The sequence below is a fragment of the Lissotriton helveticus genome, chromosome 10 (assembly GCF_964261635.1).
Source record: "Lissotriton helveticus chromosome 10, aLisHel1.1, whole genome shotgun sequence".
Taxonomy (NCBI): Eukaryota; Metazoa; Chordata; class Amphibia; order Caudata; family Salamandridae; genus Lissotriton; species Lissotriton helveticus.
Genome location: NC_136071.1, coordinates 341,383,322 through 341,409,725, shown reverse-complemented (window position 1 = coordinate 341,409,725; position 26,404 = coordinate 341,383,322). Strand labels below are relative to the sequence as shown.

Genomic DNA, 26,404 nt, shown 5'->3' with positions numbered 1-26,404 from the left:
CCTGAAAGCACTCAAGCGCCAATTCCGTCTTATCAGTAACCAGGCGAGTGTTATGTTCAAAAGTGATGTCTGGACATCACTCCAAATGCCAGTTGACCAAAGGCAGGTATAGCGACCAACTGCCACTGATGAAGCATTCGTTCTACCTAGCGAATCTGATGTGTCCAATCCATAGCATATTGTGAACTTTGCTGTGTCCCTGCCATTGGCAACAGCCTTGGACAGGATGGTCCGGGCCTCCTCAGAGACCATGGTCTGCACTTGAGCAACCAAGTCCCAAACTGTGTGCGAATACCACTCTTGACAGCCACCAAGGGCAGCATAAGGTCCAGGACCTCAGCCAGCCTCTTCACCACCAGGGAAATCAAGCCCCTTCCTCTGTAACCAAACTAGGAGGATAGACAAGGTCAGAGTCCAGAGAGGTGTCCATACAACTGGCACTGGCCAGTTACTCATACCCATTATCCATGGCCAAGGGTTTTTCCAGGGGGTTGGGATAACCATAAGTATCAACAGATTCCTACCCCCATCCCCTCCCCCCCCAAATTGTATTTTACACAGGGCCAGTCAGAAAACAAATGTGCTGTCACCGACCTGGACAGTCTTCGTCTGGTCGGCACAGGAGACCACGTCAGACGATGCCAGTTTGGCTCCGTATCGGATTCTGGCATAAAGGGGTTGGTGCTACAGGAACAGACTCCAGAGAAGGTTGCAAATTTAGAATCTGAGCCAATCTGGATCAAGGACCAGATCCAGCTTGCTCAATTGGCATTGAGGGCGATCCTGGCAGCGGAAATACAGTTGGGGAACCTACCGAAGCCTTGAGCTTGAAGGCGCTCCAAAGGGGGTCTGTCCACCCAAATATGAAGTGCATTGCCTCATAAAATTCTTTCAGCTGGGCAATGGTTTGTCCGGCTCCAGGAAATTCTGGGAGTTGTAGAGCAGAACCACTCTGTCGCAGACATGTGGGAGCAGGGCCTAGATTCGTGGCACAGTGAAGTCAAAGAACAATTCGACTTCTTGGATTTATATTTCTTGTGGCGCTTACCTGAGGATTTTAGATCATGACGACAACCGACGGGAACGACATCGAGAGTGGGCCTGGGACCTTCCTCACAACCGAGCAGGCCTTGGAGTCGTGGCCCAGCTCCAAGCAAACCAGGTGTTTGAGAATAGAGGAGTGTTGGAGGTAAGGTGTGTGGATTGGTGACGTAATCTGAACATGCTGCTGAGGACTTGCTATACTGAAGCATTAAGTGCTGCAGAGAATGTGAGAATATAGACAACTTGGAACATTAAAATAATTACCATATTTAGGTGGAAATGTGTCAAAGTAGAAGCTATTACTGATGTGAGTCTGCCAAGGACTGACAGCTGTGCAACCAATGGAAACACTTTTACACCAGAGAATAGTTGATGTCGTCACCAAAGAGCAACAGAACTTCAAGCAGCACAGCTAAGCAACCAGAGATTACTATAAGGAGATCACTCGGGACCAAAATCAGCCCAATCCATGGAGGCACAGATATTCAACCAAAGAACACTATATGGAATCTCTTCGGGGCCACAGAGGCCAATGCCCTGGATCTATGATTAAACAGTGCATATAATATGCAGTACATTAAGGAGAGGCACTTGAGTGACCATAATACAAATGGCCATAGCTTAAGCCAAGAGGAGGTCACTCACAAGTGGCAGGGAATGACACAAAAGACGGCATTAGCTATCCAGCCACTATGCATGGACTGTGAGGTCCACCTTGGAGATGGGCTGGCCCAACCACTCAGTGGAGAAGACACAAGGAAATTGAAGAGAGGATTTACACCCTGCTGCTTAAACATCAATACAAAATAAGGTTCTAAGATAACCTAAATGAGACTGACTATAGTCAACATTGGATCAACAAACCCTTTCAGTTCAGGAGTTACTTCAAAGTTAACCCTAGTTACAGAAACTCTAGCCTTCCAGTATCAATAAATCAGTTTAAGCTGACAGTCCAGGGATGTGCTGTCAGCCAGTTCCAGGCTTTACCCCTCATGTTTTCAAACACACAAGCGTTTTAACTGTAGAAAATTAATGTTTTTATATAGAGCTTTAAACCACAATTCTGATGTTTCGAAGCATTGTTAAGAACAGTGTTATGTAGTATAATGGTACCAAATTCAACAAACCTGGAAGACTGGGTCGTTTTGTGTTTTTCAAGCTTGTGATTTTCCGTCCATCACATGCTTCAGCCACGACAGTCCAAATATTGTACCACTCTTCCGTCAACTGACTGTTCACTGAAATATGTATCTCCCTAGCCCAAATACTTTGCCGTAATTCGTTCACGGCGAATACACTAACAATTCAGAAACGTTGACGCAAATTAACTCTTACCAAGACTCCATCAATCTGCTTAATTTCCCAAATCCAACCCAAGTTTGGTGGACGTTGTAACTAACCGATCAATGCCAACCACGGCCATGTCAGGATTTCACCCTTCGACTCTGCTCGCCCTTTTCACAGTGTGGCTTGCAGCAGTAATTCAATGAAAAAGAAAACGGTTTACCTCATGGACAGCATCTAGCATCTCTTCATTCTTGAGTCATTCAAATGAAGTGATTAGGCAGAGAGAGCGATGCCCCGGGCATACGTGCATCGAAGGCTTTAGATTATAAAAACAAACACATCGTTCTCAAGTTTGACTGGGCCTTCGGTGGGCCAAGGCCTGTTGAGGACCTGGCACTTCTGCCCTGCCTCCCAACCAGATTCGGGGCTGTGGGTTAGCAATGTTATTTACACTGCACACAACGTCAAGCACTGTAACCAAGGAATGGGAATTATTTCCGAGTAATTAATGGATGAACACATGCAGACCAATGAAATATGACCCCCACCATCCCCATTTCACCTCACCAGTGCACAGATGTCCAGGCCAAGACCTTTCGAGGTCGCATCGGTGTCTGAGAGCGCGAGGTCTGTGCGACTGGACTGGACTGGGGTAAACGCACAAGGTCCAGCAAGGACTGGGACCATTAATTCCGGGTTGTACACCGTTTTCGGTGCCCCTCTCCAGCACTGCAACAGCAGCTTCCAGTGTCAAAACGTCAGTGCATTAGAGAGCACATTCCTGCCGAGTCCAAATGTATTTAAAGCCTTTTCGAATGGCCTCCAGCTCGAGGCCCGCACAGAAGCATGCCTGCTGCTGTCCTCTGATTGATGCAGGCAGGTGAGCATCTCATGCCGGCGAAAGGGGAGATGCATTACAGCGCCCCGTCGCCGGGGGGAAAAACAGACGTTCAAGAGGCCGGATGTCTGCCCAGTGCAATCCTGGCACACACGCGCTCCGGGAATAATCCAGAGAGAACGAGTGACACAGCACATTTGGGGACGGGAACATGAAGGTGATCCACAACGTAGGAGATTTTGCTCTGTGAAATGTATCATGCAGGACTAGCAAAGTTAATTCACTGAGTGACCCCATAAACTAGGGGTAGTGGCAGAAAAAGTGGAGTCTTGGGCCTGAAATCACCGTGGGGGAAGTCAAAGAGAGCACCATGGGTGGTGGAGCAATTATGGATTTGCTTTATTACAAACTCCGCACCCAAAAAATGGCAACAAGGAAATGTATGACAGTTGAGTTGTTCTAACCTCCTTAATTGTCACATACAGACTGATTTGTAAGCTTGCTTAGGGGGTTACGGTAGCGATCTATATGTACAAGATTCGGGATACTTGTAGGATAACCCATAGTTTCTGTATTTGCTGAAGTGATCCGATTGTACTGGAGGACATGTTCAATTCATAATTTGCAGCTCAGTTGATTCATTTTTTTGTTGCAGACATCCCACTGCTATCAGCAGGGCACAGGGTACAATCTTGGTAAAACAGTGCAGTGAGTTCAGCACTCACTTTATGTAGCTTCATTTAACCTGCAAGGCAAACGTTTGAAACCTTGCAGGTTCAACTTAATATTTCAGCAATCTTAGGCTGATAGAGCAGGTTTAAGAGAGTAGCAACAGCACTTATTTTTGGCACTTACAAAGTGTTTATGTAAATGGTTATTGGTGTTCTCAGGAGGACATTTTATGATGAAATACTAGACATCATACATAGACCCAAAGCCTGAAAAAAGTCGAACACTTTGAAATCTCGGTTAACCTTATAGCAACCTGTGAAACCACACCACAGGGAGTTCCTTGGTTTCCCACAATTGACTACTGGGTGTGTTGGCCAGATTTAAAGTTCAAGATGTGCTGAGCTTGATACTCAACTAATCCTAGTCAGGACACAATCTTGACAAAAGAAAATCAGAGGTCCTTCAAGTGAGGCATATGCAGTGGGTCGCCCTGGATTCGAGCCATCTGCTGCCCAGCACTTAACCCATTACCAGATCAAGAAGAGGTGCTAAACTGATTACAACCAGTTTCACTCGGCTACAGCATAGCTCTGCAATTCTTTCATGTTCTGGTACGTTATGTGTATCCGCACCTCCACTAGCATCACAACACTGGCAATGGATGACATTTTTCATACATTTCAAGTGAGAGAAATCAGCTGTTTCAGCATTCCAGCAGTAAAACTGAATTTTCAGTCTGGATTTTTATGGCTGCTGTAGAGGGTAGCGGTGAGTATTCTCTCAAGTGACTTTGCACCCCTGCAGTCCCTGTGATTTCTGTAATTCGTAATGTGATGTCTTCATCTGTCAGTAGTTGCCACTAAAGAATAGGGACGCTCTTGCCACTCCTATGAGGATATACGTCCCATTTTTTATGGTCTCAATATCTGTTCATTACTTTTGCCAATTTGTTTATCAGAAAAGGTGCACACTAGTGACCACTTTCTCCAAAAAACACAAGAATCAAGTTGTTGGAGAGGAAATTAAACATGAAGAAATGACGCTACAGCAGACATCAGTATAAAAGAATATAGAAGTATACATGGTGAAAGAGCAGAGTAGGCCTAAAATCCATGCTGATGCCAGAGAGGTGAAGAGTTCGCTTGAAAATAGAGTGCATGACCTGTAAGGTCTTAGTTATAGGAAACTCGTGTTTGTAAGCTTGAAGGAATTTATAGCCTTAGCACAATAAGCCGCTACTGTGTGTTCTCAGCAAATTAAGAACATGATTGGAGAGTAGGGGATTGAATTAGCCAAGAGCACACAGATTCTGATAAGAGGTCTTAGAAGAAGAATGATAAAGGACACATGCATTCAAGAGTAGAGAATAGTTCGTTTATTATAAATCGCAGTGAAGAATGTGCAGAGAGAAGGCATAAGGTTAGGAACACAGGTGACAATGTTTTCTGTATCCAATATCTAACTGCTAAGTAACTAACTATTTGACCTTTGTAATAAGCATTGTTCACTATTGGTATATAAGTGGCTGCCTGTGAAGCAGTACATTGAGACCAGCTGTTTACCTATGTGCAGATAGCTACTCTCCCTGCCACACAGGACAAATCTGTGTTTGCCTTGCCAATTTCACCCTACTGGGTGATTTAAACCTTCATCTGGATAGTTACAGTGATCCCAACGTGCTATGTTTTAAAGAGATCCTACACGTTTTGGGGTTGACGGTACTAACACTGGAACCTACACATAAAGCGGGGCATATTTTAGACTGCATCAGTTCTAATCTAGACTCGATTAAGGTTGAATCCCCTTTGACTCAAACTTGGTCGGATCATAAATTCATTGAGTTCAGCTTGAAAATTGATGACAAAAAGCCAACAAAGACGGTTAGATCAGGAAATGAGATGCCTTTCCCACTTTGGGGAAAGATTATAGAGCATCCAGATCTTAACAGTTGGGTGATTGAGAATAGGCCATTACTGTTCGGGAATGCGAATATTGACAACCAGAGCTATGAGGGGTGGATGAGAACTATCGGGGAAAGGATGCAATCTCGGGGGACAAAGTCTAAATTTAGACAAAGAAAAAAATCTGCTCCTTGGTTTACTAGTTCATTAAAAGAAACACTAGGAGAAGTGAGACTATCTGAGCGGAGATGGCGTCGACATTACAATAGTAATGATCAGAAGGCTTACAAACTAGCTAGGAAGAGCTATCATGCATCAATTAAACGTGCTAAAGCTACTTACTATACTAACTTGATTGAAGCCACAAAAAATTAGCATAAGGAAATTTTCCAAATTGTTAATAGCTTTAGGAACCCTAAAATATTCTCTCAGGAAATTCCGATTCCCAGACCTTCTGTAATGAGATAGCAACCTTCTTCGAACAGAAAATAATCAATCTTACTAAAGACTTCCCTTTATCTATCCATGAGGGTTTAGAAGCAATAAATAATATTCAAAATAAAGAGCCCCACTCAGCAGGCTGGGAAACCTTTGCCGTGATTAGTCTGGAGGAATCCTCCCAAGCCATATCAACAAATTAAGTCAGGATCACCGTTTGATCCTTGCCCCCTATGCTGTTAAAAGCTATAAAAGAGGAAGTCAACCCTGTGATCAATTCAATTCTTAATTCATCACTCCAAACAGGGGAGATCCCAGCATGCTGGAAAGTCGCAGCTGTTAGGCCTATACAAAAAAAAAAGCACTACGGGACGCCACAGTCCTATCTAACTTATGGCCTATCTCGCTTCTCCCGACTGTATGTAAACTGGCAGAAGCCTGTTTCAATAGGCAGCTTACGGCTTATGTGGAGGAGAAAAATATTCTTAACAACAAGAGGGAGGGAGACAAGGACGCTCCTATACTCCCAGGATAATATTAGAAACCAACAAAGGAGCGTCAAACACTAGTTCAAGGGATGACTACCAGTGAAAGCAACAAGAAGCTATTACACTCTGTTTGAAATGAAAAAACCTTAGTAGATTTTCTTGAAAGCCCTCACTCACCGACCTAGTCGGTGACATGCTTCATCATCGGGCCCCACCAGGAATGGCCTAATGCCATCCCGGTGTGCTTCAACGCCAGTGTTACTGCGGAGCTGGTTTTGTGATTGTGCAGTGAAGAGTTTAAAATGGCCAATTTGATCGAAAAAAATATTTTATTAGTTTCGCCAAGTGGACAAATAAAAAAATGTGTGAAGGATAACAGACACAAATTAAAGGTCCACTGTTACCCCAAGTCAAGAAACGTTCAACCTGTTTCAGCCTATGTGATAGGGTCTATCAGGCATTCATCAGGACCAGGTGACGATCGTGTAGTGTGCTTACCTGTTCGTCGGTACCCCCGGCGTCCCTCTGGGCTGTCTTGGGAGGTACTGACGCGGCGCACAAGTACACGTATATTACCACTACAGCACAGATTAAGGTGCGCCCGAATGACGTCAGGGCGCGCGCGACGCACATAGCATCACGGGAAGAGTAGTTTTTAACGAAATAAAAAACTACAAGTTAGTGTCATTGTCTATCTTGTTTTCACGTGTTGTTTTTCTGAGAGATAAAAAGCCAAAGAATGAATCTCATCTGGCGCAAGGACATTTGTAAGCCCAATATAATTATACTACTCTGAAAAAAATATATACATCAGACAGCGGCCGCTGTACTGATAAAATCTAACCATCGTATATGATCCATGTACATACGTGGAAGTAATGTATACCACAGTTATCGGGCAAGCCATGTTGATTATATGATCTGGGAGATAAAAAGATCCAGAGATCGAAAAGCAGGTGGAAAGAAACGAGAGGCGAGGCAAAAAAAACATATAAGGATCTGTTTTAGATCTATGCAATGTGATGTACCAATTTGCCAAGCATAACATGCATGTCTGTCATGTAATTAAACTGTAGGCCAAAACCACCAGACAAAGGATAAAAAGGGCTGGGAAATAGACAACTATTGGGTTAAATGTATGATTCAATGAAGAACCATCTGAACTACAGTAAATCTTGAGGTCAACATAAATAACACAAATAACACCCTTGTACATTAGAGTGACATCCACGGGATGTCCTCATTGAGTCCCACTCTGTCAGATATGAGTTTATACACCCATCTTTGTTCTTTTTTAAATAGGAAACTACTGATGTCTGTTATGTGGGGTGGGATCATAGGTTGCTCAATGACCGTCCATTTCAGATCTGTTGGTGAATGACCGACCTCAATGAAATGTTTAGTCAGTCTGGTTGCCTGTTTACAACATCTAATCGAGCTCTTGTGCTCTGAAATTCTTATTTTAACTTTGCGTGTAGTCATCCCTACATACTGTTTGTTGCAGGGACATGTAATGAGATAAATAACATTTTGACTATTGCAATTGGTAAAGCGTCGTTGTTCCCAGGGCCGACCTGTACCTATGTCAATCTGTGTGGACTTAACTGAGTGGACAAGATACGCAGTTGCCACACGGATGGTGGCCAGTGACTGCTGGCATATCCCACAGAGTCCCTATCGTGCGGGGATTTGTGTTTCTAGGTCTAGTGTGGACCAGCTGGTCCTTCATATTTTGTCCACGCTTAAAGGCGAACAATGGGGGCGGTAAGTTAGTAGTGTCATTACCAGTGTTGAGGATCGCCCAGTGCTTTTTCACAATTCTCTGAATTCAATTAGACTCAGTGCTAAAGGTGTTGACACATGTTATTCTTTTCTGTGCCGGTTTAGTAGGCAGTAGTTCTAATAAGCCCTCCCTGTTGTTATTCGAGGCACGTTTTTTGGCAGCCCTAACCAATCTTTTGGGATATTTTTTCTCAATCAGATGTTTCTCCAAAGTTTGAGAATGTTCCTCAAATGAAGATTTGGTTGAACACTTTCGTTGGATTCGAAGGAACTGTCCATAGGGCAAATTATCAAGAAGTGCCTTAGGGTGAAAGCTTTCATAGCTCAGCAAAGAGTTCCTTGCTATGGGTTTGCGATAGATCTCTGTGTGCAAACCAGTGGGGGAGGACGTGATCAACAAATCCAAGAAAGCTAGTTTGTATCTGCTGTACTCCATGGTGAATTTCAAGAAGGGATTCCTCTCGTTGAACCACCCGTGGAACTCGTTCAAGTCACTCACTGAGCCATGCCACACCACCAGGATGTCGTCTATGTAACGTTTCCATAGACGCACACATTCAAGGAAGGGATTATTCTCATTGAGCACATGGTGTTGCTCAAAACTGTGCACATACAGATAAGCGAGACTAGGGGCAAAAACACTGCCCATGCTAGTCCCGCTAATCTGAAGATACACAGACTCTTCGAACATGAAAAAGTTCTCTGTCATGGCCAGGGTAGCCAGGTTCATAATCAGTCTCACAGGTGTAATAGAATTTGAATCTCTAGCATCGAGGAGACTCTCTATCACCTCCAAGGTTTCAGTTTGGGGTATGGAGGTATATTTGTTCACACCACTACGCACTCTTTTACTTTAGGATTGAAGAGAATCCCAATACATTTATTTTTCTCTTCCTTACCTAATTTTATAGTTTTCACAACTTCACTTTGCACTTTAGTTTTAGCACTGCTTTCAGTCACCACACTATACATGATGAGTTCTCCTCACACTGGGTACCACTTGTAGGATTAGGCTTCATAACAACTGCCAATCCACAGTGGGTCTCATAATCTACCTTCTGTGATGAAGGATCCCAGATGATGAAGGGCGGATCCGAGTGGTGACTGATGGGGAATCTTTTCATAGAGAGTAGAGACCCTATGTGTATTTATCACTACACTTGAGTAGTTCTACCATCTTTTTTCCCTTCCATTTCACCACGTAAGATCTGAACTTAATGTGCATTGGTACTGACCCCTTGCTATCTGTTGTTGTAGTGACTGTTCATAGGGATAGTAGCATTGTGAGATCGTAAAACCGTCCCTTAGACCCTCATCCACCCTATTAGTTAATAACGTGTTTACACTAACACATTCGGGCAGTGCGTGTGCTGTGGCTCGGTACATACACGCAGGGTTGTGCCCCGGAGTCCTCTGGAGTGTTGCACGTCTTCCTGCCAGTCCAATTGTGCACAATAACATAATCACATAATCATGAGGTGAATCCCACTACTGTATACTTACACATAGAGATGACAGTAACCTAACCGTTAATGCAAACATTCAAACTTTCAAACTATTGCGGCACAACCACATCACGTTATTCATCCCCTTCCGCCCCCGCCCCCCCACGTCTCACCCCATGGGTGTCATTGTGTGTGAGCATGTACGCATCTCGGTCTTGTCTCGCTATATGCTGATGACCAGCAGGTCATCAGCATATAGCGAGACCTGGTGCACAGCATCTCCTAAGGGAATGCCCGCGCTAAGGGTCTGCCGCAGTGCCGCCGCCAGAGGCTCTATGGCCAGCGCGAACAGAAGGGGTGACAGGGGGCAGCCCTGCCTGGTGCCCCTGCCCATCACCACCTCCTCCGAGATGTATGGGCCCAATCTCACGCGCACTACATGTCTTTTATAGAGGAGGTCAACCATCTGCAGGAAGTCCACACCGAACCCAAAGCGCACCAGCACCTCAGCTAAGTATCCCCACTCCAGGCTGTCAAAAGCCTTCTCCAGGTCAATCATTAGGCAACCTGCCCTCGGCCACCTCCCCGCCGCTTCAGCTGCTACTCTGAAGAACCGTCTGAGGTTCAGGGACGTTGACCGCGCCGGCACAAATCCATTCTGGTCAGCGTGCACCAGATGTGGGACCACTGGCGCCAGCCGTTCGGCCAGCAGCTTTGCTAAGATCTTGTAGTCCACATTAAGCATTGCCAGCGGCCTGTACGAGCCCAAGTTCACTGGATCCCGATCAGGCTTGGGCAGAGAGACCAGGAACGCCTTTCGCATGGAAGTGGGGAGTGAGCTCTCATCTATCGCCACGTTATACGTGCGTAAGAGTAAGGGAGCCAGGGTGTCTCTGTAGGCTTTATAGTATTCGGCCGGCAGGCCGTCAGGTCCCGGTGTCTTCCCTGTTGCTAGGGACTGGATCGCATCGCCCACCTCCTCCAGTGTGAGGGGTGCGTCTAGGGAGTCTCGATGGTCCTCGGGAACCAACGGCAAGGTGACCAGGTCTAGGAAATCTCCCAGCGCACCTACAGGGCCAGTGCCCTGAGCCCGGTACAGCTGCACGTAGTGCCCAACCAGGGCACGGTATATCTCGCGCTGCGTGTATACCATCCGCCCCTCCAGCGTGCGCAAAGCTCCGATTGGGGTTCCCCGGCTCTCCTTTTGAATCAACCAGGCTAGCAGTCGTCCGGCTCTATCTGCCTTGGCATGCGTTCTGGCTGTGTGCGCCGCGTAATTGTGACACCTCAACCGTTCTATAAGGGTTGCGTGTGAAGCTCGCATGTCACCTAGGGTTTGTGATCGCGGCCCGCTCCCCTCGCCCTCCCTCTCGTGCTTCAGTAGCTAATTTTCCAAGTGCGTGAGGGAAGTGGTCAGCTGTTTGCGAATATTCCATGAGGTCCCCATACTGTGCCCCCTTATGACCGATTTGTGTGCGTCCCATTCCACCGCCGCACTGCTTGCAGTCCCCTCATTAGTGTCAAAGTAGTTCAAAACCGCTGTACCTAGTGAGGAGCGAAACTCAGGGTCCTCCAGCGCAGCCGGCTGGAGCCTCCAAGTAGGCACAGGTGGGCAGTCCGCCTCCCAGGCAAGCTGGAGCCGTAGGGGGTTGTGGTCAGAGTGTGTCCTTCCCAAATATTCCGGCTCAGCAAGCAAAGGGAGCAGTGACTGTGAGCCAACTATCCGGTCCAGCCTGACATTTAAGTCGTGTACAGGGGAGTAGTACGAGTATACTTTGTCTCCGGGGTGCTGCATCCGCCACATGTCCTGTATGCCCCAGTGTGCGAGCCAGCCTCTGAACGCCTGCGCAGTGGACATCGCGGTCGTAGCGCGGAGCGGGGGGGAAAGAGCGGTCCAATCCGACATCTAACACCATGTTGAAATCCCCACCTATCAACCAAGGGATGCTAGCATATGGGTGGAGGACCTGGTTTAGGGACTCTAAAAAGGAGGCCTGATTCGTGTTGGGGGCGTACAGGGAGCATAGCAAGAGTTCCTGACCATTTAACCTTCCCCGCACCAGGCAGTATCTACCCTCAGGATCCGCGTGCACGTCTTGACAATTGAAGGGGACACCTGCTCTTACCCATATCAACGTGCCCCACGCGTGTGCTGAAAAGGTGGTGCCGTGTATTTGCCCCCGCCAGTGCCTACGCAATTTGCCTAGCTCAGTCTGTGTCATGTGTGTCTCCTGAAGGAGGGCAATCCCCACCCCGTGCCTTTGCATATAGGAGAAAACCGAGTAGCACCGCGCCGGTGTGTGCATACCCCGGATGTTCCATGTCAAGATATTAGTGTGTGTGATGTAACTGCGTGAAACCTATCCGCACTATGCCATTTGAAGGACCTGGGGGGGGGGGGGGGGGGGGGGGGGGGATCAGCGAGAAGCGTCTAGTGGGGAAGTCAATGTGCCGCATGTTAAACAAACAATGAAAAAAGAACCTTGCAACTAAAAGGGCGAATCCCCGGATCCACCCTCAGTAGAGATGGGAGGTCAGCCTAATGGTTGCCCAGGTGGGTGTGTCGCCAGTGACCAGAAAGTTACAAGTATCAAGTACTCCCATTTCTCCCCCTATCCGGGGCCCTTAGAATATCTTGAGGTGTGTTCAGTACAATTGGCAAACTGTGATGTGACGAGACTGTGCGTTCCGTCCCCTAATATCACTCTGCGTATCAGGCGCCCAACCGCTCCTCCCAGCCAGCGCAACACCCCGCAGCCTTGCCATCCCAGCACTTCCGTGCTCTAGCCTTGCGCAGATCACCAAGCACAGGAACCAGCCCCCGTGACATGCCCCGGTCAACACAGAAAGGATATATCAGGCAGCTGGTGGAGCACAGTTATAACATCAGTACATCGCAAGGCTGTCCCTGGCTACGCAATGTACACAAACTCAGCAAACTCACAGCCTATGCGTGCGCAAGTCACCAGGGACAAGAACCAACCCTGGAAGCATAGCAAAGCCAGCACATAAAGGATATAACAGGCAACCGGAAGTGTACAGTCCATTACAGGCCGGTTTCCGGTCACATAATATAGTCGGCCGTCTGTGGGGTCACTGCAGGAAGGATAGTGTCGTCTGAAGCCACAGTGGATGGTGAGGACGAGCCGCTTGCAAGGATGTCCAACTGCTGCCTGTAGTCTGTGCCTTCATTGGCATCCACCACTCCTAGCGTTGCCACCGCCTCGAGTGCCTCCTGCCGTTCTTGCCTCATCTTTTCCGGACTAGGCGCCGCCAGACCAGGGCCCATGCCCCGTCGGGCCCCTCTCCCTCTCCTCCGTCTCCTGGGGCGCTGCTCCTGCCAGCCGCCGCTTTCTGGTCCCGTCGGTCTCGTCCCTGACCATTGTCCTGTCTCCTCCAGCCAGTCCCAGACATCAGACGGAGCCTCGAAAAAGCACGTGCCCTCCTTAGTGACCACTCGTAAGCGCGAGGGGAACAACAAGGAGTAGGGCAGCCCCAACTCCCGCAGCTGTTTCTTCACCGCCAGGTAGGAGCCTCGCCGTTTCTGCACTGTTGCAGTGTAGTCCGGAAAGAGCATCACCTGGCTGCTGCCCACTCTAAGGTTGCTCAGCTTCCTGGTCTCACGGAGCACAGTATCTCAGTCGCGGTAGTTGAGTAGTTTAAAAAGAAATGGGCGAGGTCGGGCTCCCGGCCTGCGGGCCTGCGCCGGCACCCGGTGCGCCCTATCCACCACGAAATGCGGGGACAGCACTCCATCAGGTACGAGCGACCGCAGCCAGTCCTCAGTGTATCTCTCAGGGTCTTTCCCTTCCTCTCCCTCCGGCAGGCCGACCACCCGGACGTTATTGCGCCGAGAGCGCCCTTCCGCATCGTCCGCGCGGTCCTCTAGGGCATGCACTCTGTCGACCAGGTCCTGTAGAGCTGAGGCGTGACTACGCACCACCGGCTGCAACTCCTGAACCGTCTGACGCTGCAGCTCCACAGAATCTGATAGTTTGCGGTGATCCGCATGCAGCAATGTGAAGTCAGTTGTGACTTTGTCCAAGCGCGCTTCCAGGGACGTTTTGGTTTGTACCAACGTGGTGCCAATGCGCTCCACCGCAGCGAGGACCGTGTCCATCTTGGCCGCCAGGGCAGCCACGGGTTCTACAGCTGCCTGCCTCTGCTCAGGTGTCCGATCAGCACGACTCGCTTCCTGCTGCTTCGTGGTGGTCTTTTCCCGTAGTCTGCCCATTGCTAACTGCTGCGCTGTGGGCATTTACGCACCTGTCTTCGTGCCTAGTGGTGTCCTGAGGGAAGTCTACCGCACTCAATCTGGTAGTGCCACGCACCAGCCGGTGGGGCGAAAATGTAGGGGCAAAGGCAATGGCTACCCCGTCCTTCCTCCGCTGCCAGGCATCCAGCCCGGAACGACCAGAGTCCAGGCGCCACGTGCCCCAGGGGCTCCGGTCAGCGCTAGCCCCCTTCCAGCAAGTCAGTGACGCGCAGACTATGCTCCACTCTCCGGGTGTCCCTGGTGCAGCCACACAAGAGTCTCCCTGTCCAGCTTCCTCCCCAGGCTCAGGGAGGGCAGCCCGGTGGCAGAGGCTACACTGTGTAGGTAAGAAGGCGCCCAGTGCAAAATGGCGCCCAAGGACCGAGCCCCGGGACCCGACTCTGTCTCCGTGCCTCACAAGCCACAATCCACAGGCTGCTGTGCTTGTCCCCGTCACCCGGCTCCAGCACTGTGCGTCAGGGCCTCCACCGGTAGCAGCGGGGGACGCCTCAGTTATCCAGCACCCAAACAAGGGACCCGCACCTCACCAGCAACGCCAGGCGGCAGCCACCATCCCCAGCCGTCGGGCGCCTGTCTGAGCGGATCGTGTCCGTAATGAAATAGGGTGCCGGGGGTCTGCTGCCACTCCCCGAGGCCCTCCAGGCGCTATGCAGTCCAGGCGCACTTGTTGCTGCAGAGTTCCTCCCTGGTACCAGTCCCGCCCAGGCCAGGTGGCAGCCGGGCCTACACCTCCGCCGCCCGCTCTACCAATGCTTAGGGTGGAGGGCCCCCCACTCCTTACCACCACTTCTGATTTGCATCAAAGCTCCTCCGCCGGTAGCAGACGCCTCCGGGCCTGTCTCCGCTATCACCCTCACACAGGGCTTCGCGCCCGGGGCCTCTCACCAGTTTGCAGCCGCCAGCTCCGCCTAGGCTCGGAGCCCCGCAGCGCAGGTCCGGGCTCAGTCCTTGCCGCCTCCACTTACACGCCGGCTTCAGGCGAGGGAAGGCCCCGCAGGCAGGGCCAAAAGGTCAGATACGCACCCCGCGGTCTCCAGGCCCGATCTCCGACACCTCGTCTCCTCACACACGTAGGCTCCAGGCGGGGCCCCCGCGGGCAGAGCGCCGGGTCGCTGCTACGCCCCTCAGCCCCCGGGCGCGATCTCCGTCGCCCGCACCACGGCTCCAGGGGGGGTGGGGGAAAAAAGGGGGGGGCCTCGCAGGGGGGTTCTCAGGCCGATCGCGCGCCCTCTGGCCTCCAGGCGCAAATACTCCGCCCGCACTCCAGCTCCAGAGGGGGGAAAGGCCCCGTAGGCAGGGCTGTGATCAGTGTTCGGACCGGCCAGGCGCCGGGTTCAGCTTTCTCCGCCTCCTCGCGTATTACAGCTCCAAGGGGCAGGCCCCGCAGGACAGGCCCTGGGCTGGCTTCGCGCCCTCTGGTCTTCCCGCCTCGCCGCCTTCCGAGGGTCGTCCCTCCGCCGTCTCCTCTCCCTGAAAGCCGAGCCTTGGGTCAATAGAGACTGCAACCAGTCCCGCACCTTTTCCTCTTGGCGTAGGGAAGCCTGTACACACTCCAGGAGAAATTCAGGAGTATTCAGGGCCCCGTGGACGGAGCTCTAGGAGATCACGTCCGCCATGTTGCCCGGCTGGCCACGCCCCTCCTAAATCCCCTACTTGATGATTGAGAACAGCAAATGCTACCACCTTCAGCATATGAATCTAGGCGCCAAGATGCTCCTTGGAGTGGTAGTGCGCTATATAAATCCCAAAATCAATCAATCAATCAAGAGGAGATTTTGTTTTCTTTATCTTAAGTTACCCCGCAACAAAATCATCTCAGAAAAAGAAAAGAGCACAGTCAGATGGCCTTTAAGATACCAAATGAAGGCTTGAGTGAAGGCCACAATGTTGCAATGGCATAGATTTGCCCAGTATTTACTATGGTTGGTTCAAGTACAGACAGTGCAAGCTTTCTTCTCTCTAGCTCTTCAGGGAGGTTTCCAGAATTTAAAAAAAGGGTGGGTGGGCACCCACTAAACAGAAGGGATTATCTTTCAGGTACTACATGACTTACGTTTGGTTGCATTATCCAAGTTCAGATGGTCAACACCACAACCACCCCTCAACAAAAAACATTATGATTTGGGCCTCATTAGAGGAAATCACACATGAGAAGGTTTCAACTCAAACAAATTTATACTGCATTCTAGAGCCTCTACAAAGTCGAGGGAGGGGGCAGATGTGGGCTCCATCCTTTTAATCCCTCATTTTTGTTGTTGTTAAGACAACCTAGTTTAAGGAATTCTGCAGTGAACTTCACTATGGGAGGTCTCACTCACTGTAGGCTCTGTTATAATGGATTAGGAGTGCAGACCAGTTGCGGCCCGTGGAGGGAGTTTGGTGGGGCAGAAAGGCGGGGAGGGGCAGGTCCAGTATCTGCACACATGTAGCCTATCACAAAAGGGACACTTTAGGAATTGGTGATGATCTGGACAGGCCTTAAAATCTAAGTGGGGCTTGGTTGTTTTATGTACATCTGTAGGATTACTGAAACGTCGGTGTGCTTCACTACATTATATAGTGCAGGTGAAATCTACACTAGTCTACAGTTTTGTTATATTTCAGCCCAAGGACTGAGTTGATGCATCATTTTTTATGGTAAATCACGATCCTGAATTCAGATTTCACATTCATTTCCACATATCTACACTCCTAGTGGCATTTCAAGGTTTGTCATTTTTCTTTGACTTAGGGCCATACGTACAAAAACATTTTTGACGTTGGAAACAGCCTGATTCACAGAATCAGGACCATTAGCGACCGCAAAAAATGCTTTTCCATATGTATAGAGCACAAATTGCAATTTGGTCATATGTTACTGAATCGCAATTTGTGTTTAGCGATTTGGTATTTGGAATGAGTATGTTTAGGGCATAACTCCTTAATATCGAATCGCAGTGGTGTATATGAATGTTTAGCAACCAAATAACAGTCGCAAAACATCAATTTTATTTTATTCCTTTTTTTTTTTTTTTTTTTTTTAACAGACACCTTAATGGTGGTGGTAACCATTCGCAGGTGGGACCCCTTCCCCTTTGTGAATATTGAAACAAGTATTTTTAAGCTAGGCAGTGGCCTTTTGGACCACTGGCTACCCTTAAGAAATTAAACTTCTCCAGTGCGGAATGGGCAGCCGCCTTCCTGGAGGGAAGGAGCCTTGCTTGTCTGACAAGGGTAGGGAACTCTTGGCAGATGAGATCAGCCGAGAGGAGATAGTGTCAGCCGTTTCCAAATTGCCCCATCACAAAGCCACGGGGTAGGATGGCTTTCCCGCTTTGTTTTATAGATTGTCAGGTGAGGAGACAGTCTACTTCCTCCATGCCGCATTCCAGGAGGTGGAAAGGAAGGCCTCCCTGGGGCCTCTCTCAAACAATGCAGTGATCACAGTCTTACCCCAAACCTGGGAGGGACCCATTGCTATGCGAAAGTTCCGCACCCATCTTGCTCCTGAACGGGGATTTCAAGCTCCTCGACTGCATCTTAGCGGCACGCTTGATTAAAGTAATTCCCTCTCTGATCCACCACATGCAGGTTAGATTTGTGGCAGGCCGCTCCTCCAGGAACCATCTCTGCACTCTGGCCACACCTTCTGGGCAGCCAAGGATCTTCCTGTGCACACAGTGGCCCTCTCCATGGATGCAAAGAAGGAGTTTGAATGCATCAAATGGGGATACCTTTTTGCCACAATGAAGCGATTCGGCCTAGGAGATCAATTCATTGCCACGGTGCAACTGCTGTATGATTGTCCAATGGCTCAGGCCAACTGCGGGGGGTTAACGTCCGACCCGTTCCCGATCCGGAGGGGAATCAGTCAGGGATGCCCGCTCTCCTCCCTCCTGTTCCTACTGGCCATGGAACCCTTGGCCTCTGCTGTCCGTCACTCACCACACATTGCTAGCATCCAGATAATTTAGAGACACCCCCCCCCCCCCCGATAGCCCAGATAAAACTGGACTTCGACAAATGGTGCCTACTGGGTTCTCCATGTGGGGCAGGGTGCAGGAGGGGAGGATGGTCACGCTACCGCGCTTCACTTACACGCTGGGAGGCCATAGATGTGGATTTTTGGTCTGGAAAGCTCTTTTCTTCAAAGCTCTGAGGTTTGTTGCATTATGATTTGATCTTAAATTCGGGGATTTATAACTTATTTATTTTGTCCTATTTCCAGAGGACCTAACAAGTTCTGAACTTTACTTTACGCTACACAAGTAAACAGCCATGGTTGCCAAAACATTGTATGCTTTTGCATCTTTTGAGCTTGCCAATCAAGAGATCGGTTTGAGGAGACTGTCAGACTTAGCCAGTTATTGGACTAACACTGGCTAAAAACATGGGAAACAAAGCGGTTACTTCTATTTACGAAGTAAACACCACCCAGTGAAACTGCCACAATAAGACTGGATTGAGTGGGGCAGACTGGATTGGATTGGATTGGAGCGGGGCAGACTGGATTGAGTGGGGCAGACTGGATTGGATTGGATTGGAGCGGGGCAGACTGGATTGAGCGGGGCAGACTGGATTGGATTGGATTGGAGCGGGGCAGACTGGATTGAGCGGGGCAGACTGGATTGGATTGGATTGGAGCGGGGCAGACTGGATTGAGCGGGGCAGACTGGATTGGATTGGATTGGAGCGGGGCAGACTGGATTGAGCGGGGCAGACTGGGTTGGAGCGGGTCAGATTGGATTGGATTGGGTTGGAGCGGGTCAGAGTGGATTGGATTGGGTTGGAGCGGGGCAGATTGGATTGGATTGGGTTGGAGCGGGGCAGATTGGATTGGGTTGGAGCGGGGCAGATTGGATTGGATTGGGTTGGAGCGGGGCAGATTGGATTGGGTTGGAGCGGGGCAGATTGGATTGGATTGGGTTGGAGCGGGGCAGACGGTCTTGGGTTGGAGCGGGGCAGACGGTCTTGGGTTGGAGCGGGGCAGACGGTCTTGGGTTGGAGCGGGGCAGACGGTCTTGGGTTGGAGCGGGGCAGACGGTCTTGGGTTGGAGCGGGGCAGACGGTCTTGGGTTGGAGCGGGGCAGACGGTCTTGGGTTGGAGCGGGGCAGACGGTCTTGGGTTGGAGCGGGGCAGACGGTCTTGGGTTGGAGCGGGGCAGACGGTCTTGGGTTGGAGCGGGGCAGACGGTCTTGGGTTGGAGCGGGGCAGACGGTCTTGGGTTGGAGCGGGGCAGACGGTCTTGGGTTGGAGCGGGGCAGACGGTCTTGGGTTGGAGCGGGGCAGACGGTCTTGGGTTGGAGCGGGGCAGACGGTCTTGGGTTGGAGCGGGGCAGACGGTCTTGGGTTGGAGCGGGGCAGACGGTCTTGGGTTGGAGCGGGGCAGACGGTCTTGGGTTGGAGCGGGGCAGACGGTCTTGGGTTGGAGCGGGGCAGACGGTCTTGGGTTGGAGCGGGGCAGACGGTCTTGGGTTGGAGCGGGGCAGACGGTCTTGGGTTGGAGCGGGGCAGACGGTCTTGGGTTGGAGCGGGGCAGACGGTCTTGGGTTGGAGCGGGGCAGACGGTCTTGGGTTGGAGCGGGGCAGACGGTCTTGGGTTGGAGCGGGCAGACTGTCTTGGGTTGTGGAAGGTTGTCTTGGATTGGAGTGGGACAGATTGAGGTAGGAAAGATATTGGAGTGGGGCAGATTGCTTTAGATGGTAGAGGGGCGAGGTGGATAAAAGTGGGGTAGATTGGATTGGAGGGGGGAGGTGGATTGGAGTGTGGCTGATTGTTCTAAACTGGAGTGGGGCAGATTGTTTCGATTGGAGCAGATTGTTTTGGATTGGGGCAGATTGTTTTGGATTGAGTGGGACAGATTGGAGGGGGGAGATTGTTTTGGAGTGGGAAGAGTGGGGTGGATTGACTTGTGGTGGACTGGAGTGAACTGGGGTGTGTGAGGTGGGTTGGAATGGTCTGGGTGGATTTGATTGAGTGGGGTGGTTTGGATTGAGTGGATTGGCGTGGGATGAGGAAGTGGGGTGTACTGCACTGCATAATTTTGAAAACTACACCTACGAAATTTTGCTTTGCAAAATATAGAAGATAATCGAGAACAGCGCTCATGAGCAAATACAAACAAAACACGAGTGCCAAGTGATAAAAGAAGAATTGGCAAAATAAAAAGTTATCTATAGAAAATAAAACTTTGGAGGGCCGGCGGGAGGCCGTCTGCAAGCAAACTCTGGGGGAGTAATGGTTCCAGAGTCCTACCACTGCATATCTTTCGCATTTATTCTGAGGGTCTTGTTTAGTTTTCCCTTGCTGCACCAGGAGGGGGAATGGGGGTATATTCAATCTCGTCCAATATTAGGGGTCCTTCACTATTGCTCCCTGCATCATTGGAATCTCTGGATTCCCAATTTTTCAGCATTTCTGCCCAGGGTTCAGCCAGGGGCTTGCGCCAATTTCTTATCTTCATCTGATCAGTGCCCTCTCCTCCGCTCTGGCCCAACTCGAGAGTTCCTTTTCCCAAATATCTATCCCAGGGTTTCTCCGTGAGCTCCATTTGCGAGCTATTTGTCTCTTTCCTAGGACTAGAGCTAGGTCTAAAAACCTATGTCCAAGCTTTCGGGCCTTGGGTCTGAGGAAGAGCCCAAGGAGGCACATCTCCATATTGCATTTAAGCATACACGCTAAGACTCTGTTCAGAGTTCCCATTATCTTCAGCCAGTACTCTCGAAGTTCCACATCATGTGTAGGAAATTAGCATCTACTTTGTCACAGTGGGGGCATGCCTTGTCATCGGTCCCATAAATAATGTTAAGCCTATGGGGCGTGAGATATGTCATATATAGAATGTTAAACTGTATAAATGTAAAATTAGAATTCCAGGATACTTTTCCGATATTTTCTAGAGCTTTTCTCCACTTTACCTCAGATAAGGGTCTACCAACCATCCCCCCCCCACTTCTCCTGTATGTGGGTAAAATTTACAGTCGTTAATTCCATTATTGATTTACACAACTGATGGAGCAAGGTGGCAAAACAAAATGTTGTGTACCCCTTGTAAAGTCAATGTTCCATAACGTTAACATTTACTAATGGAGTGTTGTGGTAAATTAATCAACCATAATATAAAATGCAAAGTACACGAACATTTGGGGAATACAAATTTTGCATGCATGAGCAACATAATTAACTAATTTGTGTTGTTATTGTGTTGTGAACTAATGCACAGCTTAAAGATAAGTAAACTCAATATGAATGTGCTTATTGTACAAGTTATTGTGCTAAAAATCATCGGATATGTAAGTTTGAAATGCATTTATGTGGCTTATCTGCTAGGTAATAACTAATAGGGAAACATTAGTATGGTGGGAGAGGAAACAGAAGGGTTTTCATTACCAAAATTAACATAAATTTGTGTTTGTTTCTATGATCGTTCCAAAAGTGGCCTCTGAGGCCTATAAAATCAGATTACTCTGGCTAACAGAGCAAATGCTGGACTACGCATGTGTGCCTAAAGCCTGCCAGCAAGAGTGAGCTGCCTGTACTCGGATGGGAAGTTCAAGGCTACATTGCCCTGAAGCTAGGATGATTGCCAAAATATGAACGGTCAAGTGTTCTGAACGTGAGAGAATTGCTCGACATTGCGAGTGAAGGAAGTGACCAGGCAAGAGACTGTTTAAACAAAAGACTACTATGTTTTTGCTGATTCACCGTGAGCTCGATGTTGTAATGGTGGGAAGATGCTCACCCACCCCAAATTGTCCAATCAGAACCCGAATTGGTGATGTTAGATACTTTTTAGATAGATTAAGTTAGGAAATTAGTGTAGTGACTCGCTCTTCGCTTTGGCCGGAGTGGTCGCTCCCAGTGCCCCTGGCGTGTACTGGTATCGTTGAGCAGCGCTTTTGTTGATTTTGCCTCCTCACTATCACCTATAGCTCTGCCTGGCTGCCGCTTTGCTTGTAATGCGCTTTGGCTTGTAAATTGTACATTTCTGCTGTGTTAGCGCGTTCTCCCCAAGCGCTCTGTTGTGCTCCCCCCTCCTCCATTTTGTTGATTGTTGTCGTCTTGTGCAGCCCGCCCCGCCTCCCAGCTGAGCCGCCCTCCCACAGTATACAAACAGCGCTTCCCTACCTGGAAGCGCTGTGACTCGCTCTTCGCTTTGGCCGGAGTGGTCGCTCCCAGTGCCCCTGGCGTGTACTGGTATCGTTGAGCAGCGCTTTTGTTGATTTTGCCTCCTCACTATCACCTATAGCTCTGCCTGGCTGCCGCTTTGCTTGTAATGCGCTTTGGCTTGTAAATTGTACATTTCTGCTGTGTTAGCGCGTTCTCCCCAAGCGCTCTGTTGTGCTCCCCCCTCCTCCATTTTGTTGATTGTTGTCGTCTTGTGCAGCCCGCCCCGCCTCCCAGCTGAGCCGCCCTCGCCCCTCCCACTCCACTATCCATATATGACAGTAGTTCCCACGCGCAGCGTTTACGCGCAGCGACCGCGCCCAATCCGCGCCGAAGGTGCGCCAAAGGTAAGCCCGTCTACGCCCGTCCGCGCCTGGACCGCGCCCAGCGCCAGACCCCCTGGCCCCCGTCCCTCCCACCCCTCCCGCATTACCTACGATGCCGCCACCCTCCTAGCCCTTAACCCCGGTCGCGCCCCCAACTGCGTCCAAGCCGCTCCTGGACACACCCATGGACCTTTCTCCTGCTACTCCTGCCAATTCAGCGGCACCGACAACATCTCCGCTACGACCACACCACAGATTCCCGACCCCAACCACCTACAATGCATCCTTCTCAACACCCGCTCGGTCCACAGACACGCCATTGACCTATGGAATCTACTAGACACCATCTCTCCAGACGTCGCCTTCCTAACGGAAACATGGATGAACGCTTCCTCCGCCCCAGACATCACCATTGCCATCCCTGAAGACTATAAGATCACTCGCAAGGACCGTACCGGCCACACAGGAGGAGGAATCGCTATCGTCCATAAGAAATCAATCCGCATCTCAACCAGCTCTGACGCCAACCTCGCCAACTCCGAACACCTTCACTTCCAGATCCACATCGACCCCAAGACCACACTCAGAGGCACCCTCCTCTACAGACCACCAGGACCCCGCGCAAAATTCAGTGAAGACATCACGGACTTCATCACTCCACACGCGCTCCCCTCCAAAGACTACATCCTTCTGGGAGACCAACTTTCACCTTGAAAAGATCAACGACCACAACACCACCACCCTCTTGGACAACCTCGCCAACCTCGGACTTAAACAACTGGTCACTTCCCCCACCCACATCGCAGGTCACACACTCGACCCCATCTTCACCTCCAGCAATCATGTCTCCTTCAGCCACACTACGGATCTCCTCTGGACTGACCACAGCTGCGTTCACTTCACCTACAACAAGCCAAAACCCATCAACCACCTCCAACCAACTCTGCAAAGAAACTGGAACAAAATCACCATCGACCAGATCTCCTCATCGCTCCTTCTAAACACCCCAGCCCACTCTTCTAACCCAGACCAAGCCGCCGCCAACTTCACCCTATGGTTATCCAACACCGCCGACACCTTAGCACCACTGAAAAAACGTCAAAGCAAACCTGGCAACAAGAAGGCCTCATGGTTCAACGATGATCTTAAGAAGTCCAAGAAACTCTGCCGCTCCCTTGAAAAGGCCTGGAAAAAAGACCCAACCACTAGCACCAAGGACGCCTTCAAAAACGCCACCCGCACTCACCACCAACTAATCCGAAAGGCCAAGAAAACAGCATTCAAGGATCGTCTTGACAACAACGCCCACAACAGCAAGGAACTTTTCAACATCGTCAAGGAATTTACCAATCCCTCGGCCAACTCCAACGACATCACCCCCTCTCAAGCCCTCTGCGACTCCCTAGCCTCATTCTTCCACAACAAAATTGCAGACATCCACAACAGCTTCGACAACCAACCCGGAGACCAACCCACCCAACCATATGCTGAACATTCTCCCCCCTTGAACACCCTTAACGACTGGAACCCAATCTCCACTGAGGACACCATCCGCCTGATGAACTCCATCCACTCAGGATCCCCCACAGACCCATGTCCTCACCACATCTTCAACAAAGCAGACTCCGTCATAGCACCGCACCTCCGAGACGTCATCAACTGCTCCTTCAACTCTGCCACCTTCCCGGAAAACTGGAAACACGCTGTACTCACCGCCCTTCTGAAAAAACCCACAGCGGACCCCACCGAACTCAAAAATTACCGCCCCATTTCGCTCCTTCCATTCCCGGCCAAAGTAATCAAGAAAGCTGTCAACAACCAGCTCGCCGCTTTCCTCGAAGCCAACAAATCCCTCGACTCCTCACAATCTGGCTTCCGAGCAAAACACAGCACTGAGACCGCCCTCATCGCAGCAACAGACGACATTCGAACTCTACTGGACAATGGAGACAGTCGCCCTCATCCTCCTCGACCTCTCTGCAGCATTCGACACAGTCTGCCACAGCACCCTTTTACAACGCCTCAGAAACATCGGAATACAAGGAAAAGCACTTGAATGGATCACCTCGTTCCTCACCGGAAGAACCCAGAGTCCGCCTTCCACCATTCAAGTCCGAGGCCACTGAAGTCATCTGTGGCGTACCACAAGGATCCTCACTCAGCCCCACCCTCTTCAACGTATACATGAGCCCCCTCGCGGCCATCGCCCGCCAACACAACCTCAACATCATCTCTTACGCGGATGACACTCAACTAATCCTTTCCCTCACCAACGACCCCAGCACCGCCAAAACTAACCTACACGAAGGAATGAAAGAAGTTGCCGAATGGATGAAACACAGCCGCCTGAAACTGAACTCAGATAAAACAGAAGTCCTCATCTTAGGTACATCCCCCTCTGCATGGGACGACTCTTGGTGGCCGGAAGCCCTTGGAAAAGCACCCATCCCGACAGACCACGCACGGAACCTAGGCGTTATCCTGGATTCTTCACTCTCAATGAACAGACAAGTCAGCGCCGTATCCTCATCCTGCTTCAACATTCTTCGCATGCTCAAAAAAACATTTCGCTGGATCCCCACCGAAACAAGAAAAACAGTCACCCATGCTCTGGTCACGAGCCGACTGGACTACGGAAACACCCTCTACGCAGGTACTACCGCTAAACTCCAGAAGAAACTCCAACGAATCCAAAACGCCTCAGCCAGGATCATATTAGACATCCCGCGCAACGAACACATCTCTGGTCACCTGAAAGACCTCCACTGGCTACCCGTCAATAAGAGGATCACTTTCCGACTGCTAACCCACGCACACAAAGCACTCTACGACATCGGACCAGAATGCCTCAATTCACGACTGTCCTTCTACACCCCCTCCCGCCAACTACGTTCTTCCAGCCAAGCCCTCGCCACTGTACCTCGCATCAACAAGACCACCATGGGAGGCAGATCCTTCTCATACCTGGCTGCTAAAACATGGAACTCACTCCCCACTTACCTTCGCCTTACCCAGAACCACCTAGCATTCAGAAAGCAACTTAAAACGTGGATATTTGACAAGTAATCCTCCTCCCCTTCCTAAGCGCCTTGAGACCCTCTGGGTATGTAGTGCGCTATATAAATTCTTTGACTTGACTTGACTTGACTATAAAAAACCCTGGTTTTACTTAGAGGGGGTCGCTCTTTCGATTTCCTCTCGAAGTGCTGCTGGACTGAAGATCGATTCCTGGATGTAAGACTCTTAACCTTTTTCCTTTTGTTTGCTTTTTAGGGTATAAGGATAAGATGAGGGCGTTAGTTAGGGATGTTAGGAGAGAATGAATTTGGAACTATCTGTTCTTTGCTAAACTTTTAACTGATTTCTAAATAAAGCGACTTTTTCTGAGCTCTAAATAAAATGATCATTTTGAAATAAAGATTAAGATTTACTTAATAAAGAATTTATTAATGCCTAAATGAAAGACATATTAAAGTTTTGCTTTTAATAAAATTGGGAAAATGGAATATTAAAGCTGGTCTTGTGATTTTCCTACGCCTAATTTTCTTTCTAGCAGATCAGTTCAACACAACTATTTCACCAGGTGTCTGGCTGTTCCCAGGGTTACCATTGCTTTCGGAACCAGGTGTGTCTGGTTCATGCGTGTCCCTTCCCCAGATCCCAGCCATGGTGCCTCTATCTGCATGATAAGTTAGAATTTGTCCCGGACCTAGCTCATTACGTTCCAGGAACACCAATAGGGGCAGTAATTCCCCATCTT

General features: G+C 49.7%; 1 protein-coding gene across 31 annotated transcripts in view; it reads right to left on the bottom strand.

Moving 5' to 3' along the window:
- Positions 1-26,404, bottom strand: part of MAP4 (microtubule associated protein 4) — a 1,839,191-nt gene that overhangs the window by 1,477,106 nt on the left and 335,681 nt on the right. The window contains exon 1 of one of the 31 annotated variants that reach the window (XM_078662500.1): positions 2,899-3,036. The exons of the other annotated variants lie outside the window; for them this stretch is intronic. The gene's annotated coding sequence lies outside the window, so the exon portion shown is untranslated. Of the gene's footprint in view, positions 1-2,898; positions 3,037-26,404 lie in introns of those variants that run through there. 31 annotated transcript variants of the gene reach the window in all.